The sequence below is a fragment of the Rhipicephalus microplus genome, chromosome 2, assembly GCF_043290135.1.
Source record: "Rhipicephalus microplus isolate Deutch F79 chromosome 2, USDA_Rmic, whole genome shotgun sequence".
NCBI classification, from domain to species: Eukaryota; Metazoa; Arthropoda; class Arachnida; order Ixodida; family Ixodidae; genus Rhipicephalus; species Rhipicephalus microplus.
The window spans coordinates 291575653-291591872 of NC_134701.1; the positions used below are offsets into that span (position 1 = coordinate 291575653).

General features: G+C 44.9%; 1 protein-coding gene and 1 long non-coding RNA gene across 3 annotated transcripts in view; one reads left to right on the forward strand and one right to left on the reverse strand.

The window, feature by feature from the left end:
* Positions 1-16220, reverse strand: part of LOC119177990 (FRAS1-related extracellular matrix protein 2) — a 290210-nt gene that overhangs the window by 207941 nt on the left and 66049 nt on the right. The gene's annotated exons all lie outside the window — the stretch shown is intronic.
* On the forward strand, positions 6740-11084 carry LOC142782558 (uncharacterized). Its single transcript, XR_012888406.1, has 2 exons — positions 6740-7929; positions 8484-11084. It is a non-coding gene; the product is annotated as an uncharacterized LOC142782558 (long non-coding RNA).

Genomic DNA, 16220 nt, shown 5'->3' on the forward strand with positions numbered 1-16220 from the left:
GGAAGGCACGTTTGAACTCCACCTTCCACTCGGGCTAGGTTTTGTTAACAGACAAGTCGGAGTCGTACCACATCTTCACTGGTCCATGCAACTTTTCGAGTGCGTGATAAGATGTTACTCTGTCTGTCCAAGGGTAGACGGTATCCAACGCTAAATCGTCCACACGTTGAATCTATGCGTCGATGGTTGGCGAGTCCGACAAAGTTGGATCGAACAAAGGCACCAGGCGCGATTTCTCCCATGCGCTGATTAAAGGCATGGCTGCTGTCTGTTGCGACTGGAGATTTGCGATCCCGTTGATGGCTTCCCTCACTGCTGCTTGTACGGTGGCTTGATGGACTGTCGCCATGTCGAATGCTAGTCCGGGTGCCGTAGTGGTGCCGCTGGTGGATGCGCTGTCGGGCAAGCCTCGGCTTGCGCTGCCTTTTCCGCTGTCGGTGCTCCACCATCCATCATCTTCTTCTCTTGTCGTAGCCGTTGAAGATGTTCCGTTGTGAGTGACGGGCATGATTGGGCTCGATGGATGACTTCTAAGCAAACGCTATCGCACTTCTGAATTGTTAGCTGTAAAACGATGATAATTCGGGAGACAGGAGAGAAAAGACTGGCAAAGAAACAACGATTACTTTAACAAAGCGACGTTTATTTAGGGTTAAAGTATATAAAACTGCTGGAGAGACAAGAATACGGCGCGTTTCCGGTTGCACAGCCGTCACTCTTCTGCCTTCTCTCAAAACCACTTTGGTGTCGCATTACAGCTCCGGCCGCCGGCCGGCTCAGCTCGCGCAGTGGTCATGACCTGGCGCCATCTTTCGAGTTCCTTTCCGTCCAACAAGGGCGCGCACACATTACTACTTATATATATACTACGAAAATCTGGGGTTTCACCTACTAAAACCGCTCTATGATTATGAGATACGCCGTAGTGGAGGGCTCCGGAAACTTCGACCATCTGGTGTTCTCCGTCGCCCCGTCTACGTGCACTGACATCGCACAGTGCATGGGCCTCTAACATTTCGCCGGCAACGAAGAGTGGCCGCCAAAGCCGGGATCGAACAGTCCTATGACTGGTGGCTGCGTGATGCTAAGTGGTTTTCGTCGCGTAACATATTCACCGGTTATAGCTTTCAGCTTTCCACGCCGGACTGATCGGCGAACGTGTTGTGAGAGCGAGGCAGAAGAGGACGACGAAGCGAGTGCGTAGTGGTACATTATAATGACGATGATGATGATTACCGTTCGCATGACACGGCGCCACAAAGCGCAAAAAGGTCCGCCCTTAAAACAGCAATTTAAACGAGTATGTCCGTACTCTATAAGGATGAATTATCTGGAAACGTGTGATGGGGCCAATGTTGCACGTCTCTGGGTAAAATACAACTTCTGGCGGCTTTTTAATGATTCAGACGAAAGTTAAGTATATAGTGACAAACAACGAGTCACAAGCTGTGTAGCCGTCCACGTCGTTGTAACAGTGGCTAGAGTGCTGGGCAGCTTACCCAAATGTCACGGGTTCGATCCTGGTCGTGCTGGTCACAATTTCATGAAGGCGAAATAAAAAAAGCCCGCGTACTGTACGACGTCAGTGTACGTTAAAGAACACCGGATAGTGGAAATTTCCGGAGCCTACGGCGTTTCTAACAATTATATCGTAGTTTTGGAATGTAAAACCCCAGATATTACTTTTTTTCTGTGGAGCTGCTGGCATTGTTCTTGAGAAGCTGCATATTTCTCTTATCTTTTTTGCCTCTTTTTTTCTTTAGAGTGCTCCCTGTAGAAAGGAATATAATAGTGGTTATTTATATTTAGGCATTAGGAAAATCAGAATCAAGTTGAAAGCACATAGTGCATCCCTCGAAATGCCGCAGAAAGCTGCCAACCATCCCCCGCAAGCGCTGGCATTCGAAATGAGATTTTTTTTCTAAGCGCGAAGCGGAAAGTCTGGCTCCAATCCAAGGACGTCCAGTTAGTTGGCCGAGACGTGTGTCGTGCTCCAAAGACGCACCAGCAGCACTCGTGGGGCCGGTCAGGCGCTGAGCATGTCAGATGGAGGAAAGGCTGCCACTTTTGAATTAAGGTTATACTATGATCTGGAACAGAAAGGCACAGCTTGTATTCGGACGATAAAGGGTCACTTGACAGCGGATGCATACTTGCCAGTTGAAGTGGCCTGCCACTATTGTAGTGAAGCATTTTATGATACGCGACGTTAGTCAGTGGCATTTGAAAAGACGTGTATTATGACCAGTGGCGTAAATACAGAAAAATCACAAGGAGGGACACACACCTTTTCCTGGCGTATACATTGTTCTCATAATTGTAGGTATTCTTTTTACCGATATAAAAATTAAAACGGTACCTAAAAATCAAATTAAAAATGAATATGATTTCCCATACCACGTAATTGCATTGTTGCGTTGATTCATTTGCATAACCAATCCAGCGTCGTTGCGATATCAATAGTGTCATGCAGCTCAGAGACACTGAACACTGGTACACGCTAAAAAAATACAGGCAGTAAGAAAGTTGAACGATATATCCCTAACCATCGCGAAATGGAGATCTATGGTGTTTCACAGAAAAATTTTAAGAAAAGGCACTAGCAAGGGCTGCCCCCCTTCCCCGCCTGAAGAGAAGGAAGGTCAGAACCCCCATGTTTCCCACACATGACTTACGCCACTGATTGTGATGCATCCTTTAGCGCACAAATATTCGCATGGAGTGAAAAGGACAGCCCGAACGCCAGATTGGTACCATGTTTTATTCCACAAAAAGTGACTATTTATTAGAAGACGGTATTGCTCACTCAGGCCAGCATGCATGACGTTTTTTATTTTTTTCCGCAAAAGAGCCTGCCAAGCAAATTCATGTGTTATGAAAACCGGGCTATTGAACACTTTTTGTATGACTATTGAAGAACATTGAGTCAGGGAATCATCTGCTGCTTTCGTTAAACAAGAAATATATTATATTAGGAGAAATGTGTTTGTCACGCAAACAAAACAGGGGGGGGGGGGGGCGGAGCAACTTCGCCCGGGAGCTGAACCTGAGCACAGGTGGACGTGTGACGCCATCGGTAATTGCGGCCCAGTTCAAGCGCTTTGAGGTCGCAGAGGCATAGTGCGTGGCACCTCACTATACTTATTCGAAACCTGCTTTTGTGGAACAATACTCAGTTGATGCCTGGTATTCACGGTGGCATTACCTACTTCGTTCGTATATGTTTATTTTTTTGTGATGCCACATTCGCAAGTAACGATTAACCAAGCTGCCTACGCTTAGCTAGTAGACATGCACCCAATGGTGAACCTTTGAATAGTCAACGACATCTTCTGCGCTGCCTCGCAAGGGTTTGATCTAGCACCACCAATGAAGCATCTGCGCTCCTAATAAAAAAACATTCCTGAGCTCTATGACTAAAGACTGTTTTACAAACTTCTAGTAACAAGCATCTAGAAAACCCTGCCCTTCACTGCACGTGTCGGAGATGTAACCGGAGGACGTATACAATGATGCTCTAAATTATGGTTATTTCAAAATATTTCTACCAAAGAAAAACGATCATTTCAACTTACAGTTAGGCTATTGGCAATGTTATGGAACGATGTTTTTGTGACACAATCCTTGAACGTTGACATTGGGCCATCTTTTTCAGAAATATTGGCATTACTTGTCGGCCGTTGCTGTCATGTATTTCTTGTAATCCGCTACCGAAACACTGAGCATAGCTTGAATCAGCGGACACAACACTATCTTTCAGTGGTGCAATGCAGGATGACCCGAGCTTCTCGGGCAGACGAGTGGGCTCCGAGATCGCTCCACGGCGGCCATTGCATCAAGACAGTGCGAGGCACGTTATAGCAGAGTTTATAAAATAGTCATATCTTTGCTGCAAAGGTGAAGCAATGAATCTGATAGCAACAAATTGGAAGCTCTTCGCTTTGGTCAAGAGCGAAACCTGCCCCACGTTTCTCAAGCACAAATGACGTACGAAATGTACTCACAGGTACAGATGAGCGCAAATAATAGTCTCAGTTATTACTTCGCCGTGTCTGAAAAGCGCGCCCTTCTTGCAAACATAGACTGTGCAATGACTGCAGTGACCTTTGTGCACCCGGTAACTACAACAGAATCGTTCCGGTGAAAGCCTAGGCTTACGCAACGTTACTAGAACGTGGGCAGCGCATTCTGGTATACTAACGGTTATAAGTCGTGTGTCGCCGCTGGAGGCAGTTTGTAATGTGTAGAGCGCATCTATGTGTCAATGGCCGCTCCAGGTACACATATGGCCCCGTGTTTTTGTGTTCAGAGCGGAACCCGTAGAAGCTCCCCCTGCTATGGGGGCAAGAGCCACGCGCTGATCGCTCACAAGATAAGCGCGTGCGCAGACGAACCCGGCTGCCGGAAAGGCGATATTCGCTCCGCAGAAAGATACGGCTGGCACATTATTCCCCATATACATACATATATATATATATATATATATATATATATATATATATATATATATATATATATATATATATATATATATATATATATATATATAAGGAAAAGAAGTGTATAATTCAGGGCTCGTCTTTGCGTGTTTTGACACAATATTAATGAAATCTAACAGACAATAATGCCAAGGAAAGTATAGGGGAGGTGATTAGACCAAATTGTAAGGTAAATGTGAAGAAAGAAAAGGGGGTGAAAAGATCGCTTGCCGTGGACAGGAACCGAACCTGCGACCTTCGAATAACGCGTTCGATGCTCTACCACTGAGCTACTACGGCGGCTATCCCCCCAGCCACTTTCCAAAGAAAATTATACGGTACTCACATTGGGCGTCTGGAGAAGCGTCTGCTTGTGTGAAGACGACCGTTCCGGCGAGATCCGATCTATCTGAGCGATTCATTGAGCCGCCATCTTGTTTGGACAGCAAAGTAATATTTGTTTACGATGCAGTCTTCTCGGAGCTGTCTATTTGCCGGCTACGCGACAATTGGAGTGAGACTTAAGATGGCCGCCGTTCATTTAGCTGTCTCTTTAGCCATCTACGGGGAGTATTGGAACACACCCTCAGTCACATGATGTCACGCTTCGGCGTCGATGGCTCCGTCCATACCCCCACTGCGCATGCTCTCGTCTCGTGCCGCATGTTCGCGTCTCGTGCCGACCCAGAAAGACACCCGCAAGGCATCCACTCCAGGAGCCATTAAAGGATAAGACACCACCGGGCGTTCAGCAAGCCCAGCATGCGCAGTGGGAGTGCAGACCTTTCCCCCTAACTCCTCTTCCTCTATCGCGGGCAGTGGGTATATAAGCGGAGGTGCGCGTGTTCGAAATTCAGTCAAGAGCGTCTTTACTTGGCTTTCGCTTGAATTGACGCTTTGCTTGACTAGAGTAGCTGCGATGGAAGCAACAGTACCTTCACCTGATGTAGTGATGGTCGTGGTGGTGGTGGTGGTGGTGGTGGTGCAGCAGGTGGGGTTAGCCTGGCCTGCATGGCCGGCAATTGTTCCGCCTCTGATGTAGGACGCCGATGTTGGGTGGTGCCTCACTGATGTAGTGAGGCACAACCCAACATCGGCGTCCCACCACTCGTTAAAGGCAACGCTTCTCCTTCATTTAATAAATAAAAATAATAAAGACGAAATAACAATTAAGCATTCGCAAACCATGCCCATTGCGTAGCATTCTCGTGATACCCCCTCTACCTTCTGTGACGCATCTACTCGAGTTCCCCTCGCGGGAAGCTGCTCTCTTCCGATGCATCCGTAACAATGAGCTCGCGTCCATTCACTTTTGCGTTAATTCTATTCCCAATTTTCGAGTTATATTAGCAGTTGAAGGTTTGTAACATTACAATCAATGCAATAGAGCCCACATAATATACAGGTTCTTGTGCGCCAATGATACTCACTCGCTGGATTCCGTGCCGACTGGTTGTGCCCTCGCAATCTCCGACGACAGCGCAGCTCTGGCCTACTGTGCTGGCCCTACGCCATCTCCTGACGCCGATCCCCGACGACAGCGTAGCTCTGGCCGTCTGGACTTGCCCTACGCTATCTCCTGACGTCGACAAGAGCTTTCGCCAGTGGTGCCCCGTCCTCGGTCTCCTGCGACCGTCTCCATCTTTCCTATCTTCACTTCCGTTTTCACTTTCCCTGCGCCTCGCTCTCTCCTTCCTCTCTCTCTCTCTATCTCTTTCCCTTTTAATCCTATTCCTTTAATCCCTTCTCTACCCCTATCTCTCGTGAGCTACTGTTGAGGTGTCCTCCCCTTGAGAGGCAGTTACGGGGCTCACTTTTTTCTTTTTTTCATTTAAAAATCATCCCGCCCCCCTCTTGTGCACCAACTCCCATTTTCACTTAGTTTTAAGGGAACTGATGCGTTATAGACACCCGACGGTGGACCAGAGGGCGCGACGAAGCTTTTTTGGCCGCCTCAGCATTGTTGGTACCAACCGCTAGGGATACCAAGAAAATGAATTTCTCGCTGAACACATTGAGACACTGACGTGTCAATGCTCTTTCTGGCGCATTTTCAAAGAACGCTTGGGCGCTTACATTATCAGCCATGACCCCCTGCTCACAAATAAAAAGAAGATAATATGCACGTGCAAGTCCACTTTTGCTGCGTCTACTCGCTAGGCTACGCATTGAAAGACTCGGTTTTACTGCGCCTACTGGCTATATAGGCTGTGTTATTTATTTATGTTATGTTATTTTGGAAAATTTATGTTATTTTGGAAAATTAGTTCTATAGACGATTACCACTGTGGTAGTACTATACTTCAGTAGGACATATATATTGCGGTACGTAAATTTTACATGAGGCTTCAGTTTATTTCAAAGTGATTATAGCAGACTTTGGTCACTTTAACGAAGTGATAGCTTCCTCAAATAAGTATTAGAAGTGAGTGCTTTTAATGATTGTTTTTAAATATCTCGTTTTTGGCTCTTCACAGATCGCAGAGATTGGTTTGTTAAGGTCATGTGATGCATCGGTTGCACATTCTGGCACATCAATCCTCATCATTACTCGGAGCACCTGTACAAAAATAGGAAGGACACGTTCTCCCTAACTGTGCAAGCCTATGTCACTGCTCGGACGGTTATCATTCAGCGGATGTGGCGTGGAAGCATGCATGGCAGCCTCATCTGGAAGGACTGCAATCTGCTTGGGAGCTTCGAGGGCACAAAACTGCCTAACGGCTGGCTGCAAAGATAGTTTTTCTTTAATACAAACGATTACGTGAACACCACTTACTGTGCACAAATTGAAAACCCAAGCATGGTTGCTTTCAGTGGATACCTGTAATATTCTTACACATAATTCTTATTCAACATTTATAGAACTAAATTGCAAGATAATTGAGAATGTTGAAAGCTGAAAGCCTGCAGCTTATGAATGAAACTCCAATAATCAGAGACTCAAAAGCTTGTGCTTTGAAACGAGCACGAATACTTTGATTCCTTATTGAGCTCTCCAGCTTGTGACTCCCTCTGTGGATCAAGTGCTCTGGAAGGAAATAGCAAGTGGGTGAAAATTGCCTGGCTGTTCACAACTTGCGAGGAGAAAGACCTATTGAAGAAGCCTCAGATGACATAAGGCCAGTAACTGCATCTTTTACCTAATGTAGCTTTTTCTCTCTCAGTGCTGTTGCTTGTGTTTCAGCCGAACATGTTCACCACGATTGCATAGTGATATATATTTTTCTACAAATTGTACCTGACCTAAGTATGCATTGTTAATCTCTAAAGGTGACGTTCAGTGTGTTTCAAAGCCATGGCTTCTCATTTCTCTGACTGTGGCTAGCCTATTTCAGCAGCAGAGCGATGCAGCTAGCACACATGCAATCCAAGTCATGGAGCGCTCCTTTGGTGTTCTGTGCAGGACACAGCATATCCATCCGGCAAGACACTGGTATCAACAATAATGGTGAGTGTTGGTGGCACCTGTAGGAGCCCGTTGTGTTTGTTGTGTATGATTATTTCCCCTGATGAAGTGCATTTCTGAAAGGTTTTCTTCATTTAGAATAATAGATGTCAGAAACAAGCACACTCATAATCCACAAGTTCTTTGTGTCTTCTGGACTGCCCATTTGCTCCTATATGCGGTATGGTGAGCTGGCTATGTTAGATAGCCCTAAAGTTATCAACGTTGGCTGTTGTGTTGTAATGCAGTGTAACTTGTGTTTCTTAGTGCACTTATTTGTGGTCTACTTCTCGCACCTAGTGTAAAGTCGAAATAAAAGAAACTCTATTGGCTTTTTATGTCTGCCAGAAGTTTCATGCCTTCATCTATAACATTGTGGGTTTGCTCTTGTATCATATTAAATATATTTTCAGCCTTCACTGTTTGTGTGTGTGTGTGTGTGTTGAGGCTTGTCATTGGCTTCTGAAAATACAATATCTGTAAATATGAGCACATAATTGACAACTATACACTCTTGCATGTAGCATGGTTGTAACAATGATCTGTATTTTTCTAAGTTCCAGCAGTAACAAGGGGTTTGGTGCTCCACGGTCATGTACAGTGTATCAAGAACAGAGCACAGAAGACCAACAAGTATAAAGGGACTGCCAGTGACTGTTCTCCTGCTCAAAGATTACAACAGCAGAAAGAGCACATTGTGATGTCAGGAGCAGCTGCTGCTTAACTTCTTAGCAGTGCATTATTCAGCAGTTCCTTTGCTTGCATTCGAAATTATTTAAATTTTGCATGAAAGATACCAAACTATGACACTAATTTAAAGGCTGCTGTAGTGTTAGTGGGCAAATATTTTTGAGCTGAAGTTTTTAACATGTGTGTTAAGTGCCTGCGTGCCTCTACATTTGCATGCCAGAAATCACAGCATCCATGGTCGCCAATGGTAACTGTGTTTGCATTTTTTGTAGAACAAGAAGTAAAGCCATGGATGCAGTAATCATGTACTTAGTCGATGTAATCCTTCAGTGTACACTCATTTGTATAGCACCAATGATGCCATGAGTGTATAAGCTCTGGGAAGTGAATCTATGTGGATTATTTTATTTGGAAGGAAGAGGATCATCACTACTCCTAGTATATCTTAACAGTAGATTTTAGTGCTTGGGTATTATCCCACTGCCTGTCCGTCCTTCAACAGTCTGCTTATCTACTGTGTAAGTGTAACTTTTTAAATGTATACTTTGCTCGGATTGGTTTGTTCATAATGTAATGCAAGTGACTTATCATCTATGCAGCTCTACTCAGACTAGAAATAAAAGTATTTATTTTTATATGTAGCTATAGCATGCATTCACTTGTGTTTTTCTAGGTGCCTCTACAATTGTTTAGCCCTACAAAATAGCTGGTATACTCTAATATTGAATCTGGCATCTTAAAATAGTTTGTTAGTGGAAGTAAGGATGTGTTTACAACCAATATTACTATCCTCAGATGAACTGTGAAAACTCTGTGGAAATTTATTTACAGTTTTTGAACGTTGTGAAGGCAAATGTTATGTTCTTTTATTGTGCTCCCTGTTTCATGCAAACGACCCATAAAAACTTGGCAGTGGCACAGTATTAGTTGTTATTTTACACATATGTACTGAGCAACATCGCAGTTGAGGCCAGCAGCAAGACATACATGCAGTGCACTGGAGCATCACCTCACATAGTGTACAGTCTTTGCCCACCAGTAAACTCAATATTTTTCAAGCAGACTAATAGACAGCTGTATGGGAACTGTGTTGGTGTGCAAACTTTGAAGTCTTCTTGAGGAGTGTTTTTCATCATTTTTGTCCAAGTGAAGTAGCTACCCAAGGCCACAACTGGTGGGAATGTGGTGGTTTCCTCTCTCCAAAAGCACTCCTACCAGCTGCCTCAATGTTAGCATGGGGTGAATTCACGAACTGGAAAAATAATTGCTCTTTGTTTTCTTGGCCGAAAGAGTCACTTCCACCGTTGAGCCACCACGACGCGCCAGAATAGAAACTTTGAGCTAAATAAAGTTGATTCTACTTTTGAGAAGTGTTTTGGGGAAACGAAATGGCACCTATAGCTGTCAATATAAACACTCTTTGCACCAAGGAGCTTAGTAGCTTATATTTGTATTATTCATGTATTGTCTAGAATTTACTCGCGCTGTGCCAACTTTCAGCCCAAGTGTCCTAACATGCTTTGTTAGTGGCTTGTGAATGAGCCAAGCTATGTAAATAGAGTGATATTGCAGACATGTACAAAATATTGATGCACAGCCCTTTTCTTTAGCATGACATTGTCAAGGGCTTTATTCTTGTGTTTTTTATAAAGAGTGCTTGTCACTGGGCATCAGGGGAAAACTATGCATCAAGCTTTTGCGAGATGGTTCGAGAAACACCGTGTTCAGACTTAACAGTGCCGGTGGATTTCTCTCGTAAGTTACTTTCTGTAGTATATTCAAAATGAGTTTATTAGAATTGTTGCTTTATAGCCATTCATTTTAATATTTACACCTGAGTGTGTGTATGTATGTATGGGTGTACATATGTATATGTGTGTGTGCGTATATGTATGTATGTATGTATGTATGTATGTATGTATGTATGTATGTATGTATGTATGTATGTATGTATGTATGTATGTATGTATGTATGTATGTATGTATGTATGTATGTATGTATGTATGTATGTATGTATGTATGTATGTATGTATGTATGTATGTATGTATGTATGTATGTATGTATGTATGTATGTATGTATGTATGTATGTATGTATGTATGTATGTATGTATGTATGTATCTTTTAAATGAGAATCCGTTCATCATTGGTGAGTAAGTTTGGTAATGATATGGCTGAATTTGTTTCTAGTTATTTCTCTTTTGAGCCATTACATATTTCAACTTATTTTGTACTGCATAAAAATAAATGTAACCTTACACAGAATATGTGTGTTCGAAGAAGTTGTTTTATTTACCAACCTACAGTCATGGGCAAGAAATTGGGTAAAATGGAACGGACCTGCGAAGATTAGTTTAGAGCATAGCTACTCTACATGGCATATCTCGTACACATTGCGCTGGTTGAATATGTCGATTTCAACCTTTCAATTTTAATCAGAATAAGCAAGCTATCACCCGTGGTTGTATATGTGTGTGATATTTATGCATACTGTGATACCGATTCGCAATTACAATTAAGGTCACACTGGGCGTCGCGGGAGATTAGGAATTTCTATGGACTGTAACGTGTCGTCACTTTAATCCCCGTTCTTCTCATCTTCATGTGTACGCACAGTGTTCCATCGCCTCAAAAAACTGTAACGTGAGGTTGCTCGGTGAAGGGCTGTCCCACGATGATAGTAATCGCCTGTTAATCATTTGGCACGATCAGCGCGGGTATACGTTGGCTGTTTGTTGCTTGGTAAACTGTGAGGTTAACGTTTGCCTCACCATACAGCATCACACGCCCCGACCTGTAGCCCCCGATAGTCAGCGGCTTCTCCATCGCCGTGTATTTGATCCCGACCCGATCTGCATCCTTACGCCGAATAGTGACACACTGACTGCCAAGGTCAACGTGAGCTCTCACTTCGTTCCCGTTAACCTCCGCCAGCAGGAAATACTTTTCGTTCACCGCGTTTGCTACATGGATGTCCGGATCCACGATACTTTGAACACGGCCCACTCTCTCTTTCTTGGCAGTTGTGGGCCTCATGTCCACTTTGGTTGCAACTACTGCACCTCGCTTTCCGCTGCGCACTCGGTTAGTTGAGACGTGACCGTACTTGTTGCAGTTAAACAGCATGGTCTTCCTTTTTCGGAAGGGGTGTTTCCTCCTCGGTCCGGATGCTTCCGTCTCCCTCCTCGGTTCGGAGTTTTGTTGGTTTTGTTTGCTCTTGTTCAAGGCCGTCTCCACGGCTCGGTTTTCCTTATTGCCATGGCCCGCAGGATTTTCAAATTCGCTCACTTTGGAATGTTTTGATTCTCGGGAGCCAACGGTTGCGACCCGCTCTTCGAGACGCTTGAGGCAACTCAGAAGCTCTTCCGTAGAGTCGTACATACGGGTGCTGATGGCTCGGATGGTATCCTGATTGTTTAGGCCGGTGATAAAATATTCGATGCAAGCTTCCTCGCTGAGGTTTACAATGACGTGCCTTCGCCAATTTGTCATAACAGTAGCACTCGATAGGCTCACCTCGCTTGTAAATTCGGTCCTCCATTTCCCGATACAGCCTATGCATTCCTCCTGCCGTAGGAAGGCACGTTTGAACTCCACCTTCCACTCGGGCTAGGTTTTGTTAACAGACAAGTCGGAGTCGTACCACATCTTCACTGGTCCATGCAACTTTTCGAGTGCGTGATAAGATGTTACTCTGTCTGTCCAAGGGTAGACGGTATCCAACGCTAAATCGTCCACACGTTGAATCTATGCGTCGATGGTTGGCGAGTCCGACAAAGTTGGATCGAACAAAGGCACCAGGCGCGATTTCTCCCATGCGCTGATTAAAGGCATGGCTGCTGTCTGTTGCGACTGGAGATTTGCGATCCCGTTGATGGCTTCCCTCACTGCTGCTTGTACGGTGGCTTGATGGACTGTCGCCATGTCGAATGCTAGTCCGGGTGCCGTAGTGGTGCCGCTGGTGGATGCGCTGTCGGGCAAGCCTCGGCTTGCGCTGCCTTTTCCGCTGTCGGTGCTCCACCATCCATCATCTTCTTCTCTTGTCGTAGCCGTTGAAGATGTTCCGTTGTGAGTGACGGGCATGATTGGGCTCGATGGATGACTTCTAAGCAAACGCTATCGCACTTCTGAATTGTTAGCTGTAAAACGATGATAATTCGGGAGACAGGAGAGAAAAGACTGGCAAAGAAACAACGATTACTTTAACAAAGCGACGTTTATTTAGGGTTAAAGTATATAAAACTGCTGGAGAGACAAGAATACGGCGCGTTTCCGGTTGCACAGCCGTCACTCTTCTGCCTTCTCTCAAAACCACTTTGGTGTCGCATTACAGCTCCGGCCGCCGGCCGGCTCAGCTCGCGCAGTGGTCATGACCTGGCGCCATCTTTCGAGTTCCTTTCCGTCCAACAAGGGCGCGCACACATTACTACTTATATATATACTACGAAAATCTGGGGTTTCACCTACTAAAACCGCTCTATGATTATGAGATACGCCGTAGTGGAGGGCTCCGGAAACTTCGACCATCTGGTGTTCTCCGTCGCCCCGTCTACGTGCACTGACATCGCACAGTGCATGGGCCTCTAACATTTCGCCGGCAACGAAGAGTGGCCGCCAAAGCCGGGATCGAACAGTCCTATGACTGGTGGCTGCGTGATGCTAAGTGGTTTTCGTCGCGTAACATATTCACCGGTTATAGCTTTCAGCTTTCCACGCCGGACTGATCGGCGAACGTGTTGTGAGAGCGAGGCAGAAGAGGACGACGAAGCGAGTGCGTAGTGGTACATTATAATGACGATGATGATGATTACCGTTCGCATGACACGGCGCCACAAAGCGCAAAAAGGTCCGCCCTTAAAACAGCAATTTAAACGAGTATGTCCGTACTCTATAAGGATGAATTATCTGGAAACGTGTGATGGGGCCAATGTTGCACGTCTCTGGGTAAAATACAACTTCTGGCGGCTTTTTAATGATTCAGACGAAAGTTAAGTATATAGTGACAAACAACGAGTCACAAGCTGTGTAGCCGTCCACGTCGTTGTAACAGTGGCTAGAGTGCTGGGCAGCTTACCCAAATGTCACGGGTTCGATCCTGGTCGTGCTGGTCACAATTTCATGAAGGCGAAATAAAAAAAGCCCGCGTACTGTACGACGTCAGTGTACGTTAAAGAACACCGGATAGTGGAAATTTCCGGAGCCTACGGCGTTTCTAACAATTATATCGTAGTTTTGGAATGTAAAACCCCAGATATTACTTTTTTTCTGTGGAGCTGCTGGCATTGTTCTTGAGAAGCTGCATATTTCTCTTATCTTTTTTGCCTCTTTTTTTCTTTAGAGTGCTCCCTGTAGAAAGGAATATAATAGTGGTTATTTATATTTAGGCATTAGGAAAATCAGAATCAAGTTGAAAGCACATAGTGCATCCCTCGAAATGCCGCAGAAAGCTGCCAACCATCCCCCGCAAGCGCTGGCATTCGAAATGAGATTTTTTTTCTAAGCGCGAAGCGGAAAGTCTGGCTCCAATCCAAGGACGTCCAGTTAGTTGGCCGAGACGTGTGTCGTGCTCCAAAGACGCACCAGCAGCACTCGTGGGGCCGGTCAGGCGCTGAGCATGTCAGATGGAGGAAAGGCTGCCACTTTTGAATTAAGGTTATACTATGATCTGGAACAGAAAGGCACAGCTTGTATTCGGACGATAAAGGGTCACTTGACAGCGGATGCATACTTGCCAGTTGAAGTGGCCTGCCACTATTGTAGTGAAGCATTTTATGATACGCGACGTTAGTCAGTGGCATTTGAAAAGACGTGTATTATGACCAGTGGCGTAAATACAGAAAAATCACAAGGAGGGACACACACCTTTTCCTGGCGTATACATTGTTCTCATAATTGTAGGTATTCTTTTTACCGATATAAAAATTAAAACGGTACCTAAAAATCAAATTAAAAATGAATATGATTTCCCATACCACGTAATTGCATTGTTGCGTTGATTCATTTGCATAACCAATCCAGCGTCGTTGCGATATCAATAGTGTCATGCAGCTCAGAGACACTGAACACTGGTACACGCTAAAAAAATACAGGCAGTAAGAAAGTTGAACGATATATCCCTAACCATCGCGAAATGGAGATCTATGGTGTTTCACAGAAAAATTTTAAGAAAAGGCACTAGCAAGGGCTGCCCCCCTTCCCCGCCTGAAGAGAAGGAAGGTCAGAACCCCCATGTTTCCCACACATGACTTACGCCACTGATTGTGATGCATCCTTTAGCGCACAAATATTCGCATGGAGTGAAAAGGACAGCCCGAACGCCAGATTGGTACCATGTTTTATTCCACAAAAAGTGACTATTTATTAGAAGACGGTATTGCTCACTCAGGCCAGCATGCATGACGTTTTTTATTTTTTTCCGCAAAAGAGCCTGCCAAGCAAATTCATGTGTTATGAAAACCGGGCTATTGAACACTTTTTGTATGACTATTGAAGAACATTGAGTCAGGGAATCATCTGCTGCTTTCGTTAAACAAGAAATATATTATATTAGGAGAAATGTGTTTGTCACGCAAACAAAACAGGGGGGGGGGGGGGGGGGCGGAGCAACTTCGCCCGGGAGCTGAACCTGAGCACAGGTGGACGTGTGACGCCATCGGTAATTGCGGCCCAGTTCAAGCGCTTTGAGGTCGCAGAGGCATAGTGCGTGGCACCTCACTATACTTATTCGAAACCTGCTTTTGTGGAACAATACTCAGTTGATGCCTGGTATTCACGGTGGCATTACCTACTTCGTTCGTATATGTTTATTTTTTTGTGATGCCACATTCGCAAGTAACGATTAACCAAGCTGCCTACGCTTAGCTAGTAGACATGCACCCAATGGTGAACCTTTGAATAGTCAACGACATCTTCTGCGCTGCCTCGCAAGGGTTTGATCTAGCACCACCAATGAAGCATCTGCGCTCCTAATAAAAAAACATTCCTGAGCTCTATGACTAAAGACTGTTTTACAAACTTCTAGTAACAAGCATCTAGAAAACCCTGCCCTTCACTGCACGTGTCGGAGATGTAACCGGAGGACGTATACAATGATGCTCTAAATTATGGTTATTTCAAAATATTTCTACCAAAGAAAAACGATCATTTCAACTTACAGTTAGGCTATTGGCAATGTTATGGAACGATGTTTTTGTGACACAATCCTTGAACGTTGACATTGGGCCATCTTTTTCAGAAATATTGGCATTACTTGTCGGCCGTTGCTGTCATGTATTTCTTGTAATCCGCTACCGAAACACTGAGCATAGCTTGAATCAGCGGACACAACACTATCTTTCAGTGGTGCAATGCAGGATGACCCGAGCTTCTCGGGCAGACGAGTGGGCTCCGAGATCGCTCCACGGCGGCCATTGCATCAAGACAGTGCGAGGCACGTTATAGCAGAGTTTATAAAATAGTCATATCTTTGCTGCAAAGGTGAAGCAATGAATCTGATAGCAACAAATTGGAAGCTCTTCGCTTTGGTCAAGAGCGAAACCTGCCCCACGTTTCTCAAGCACAAATGACGTACGAAATGTACTCACAGGTACAGATGAGCGCAAAT